This window comes from Acomys russatus, chromosome 25 (assembly GCF_903995435.1).
Source record: "Acomys russatus chromosome 25, mAcoRus1.1, whole genome shotgun sequence".
In the NCBI taxonomy this organism is placed as follows: domain Eukaryota; kingdom Metazoa; phylum Chordata; class Mammalia; order Rodentia; family Muridae; genus Acomys; species Acomys russatus.
This window is the reverse complement of record NC_067161.1, coordinates 13,208,231-13,208,665: the sequence shown is the minus strand read 5'-3', so window position 1 is coordinate 13,208,665 and position 435 is coordinate 13,208,231.

Sequence of the window (435 nt, the reverse complement as noted above, 5' to 3'; positions counted from 1 at the left end):
CCCAGGCTCCCAGACTTCGCCCCTGGCACAGTGAGGCTCTCAGGCCACGGGGAAGCCCGCCGGAGCTTTGCTCAGAAGTCCCTTGCAGCAGGGGATCGTGGGAGCTGTAGTCCGCTCTCTCTCCCCGGATCCAGCGCGCCTCATCAAACTGACATGGGAATCCCACCTGAATTGGTAGACTGAGCCACTTCTGTCGGTTTTTTTTTTTTTTTGGGGGGGGGGGGGAATGGAGAGAGCTCAGGAAAGAGGACAGAAATTAGGGTTGTTCAAGGACTACAACTCCCAGCGTGCCTTGAGCGGCATCGCTCTTCCCTGTGGGAGCCGTAGTCCCGGCACGATTCCCAGTGCCGCGTGCGCCCCTGACGCGCCGTAGCCTCGGGCCCCGGCTGGGCGCCACGCTACGGAGGCGGCGTAGGGCGTACCGGGTGGGCCGGG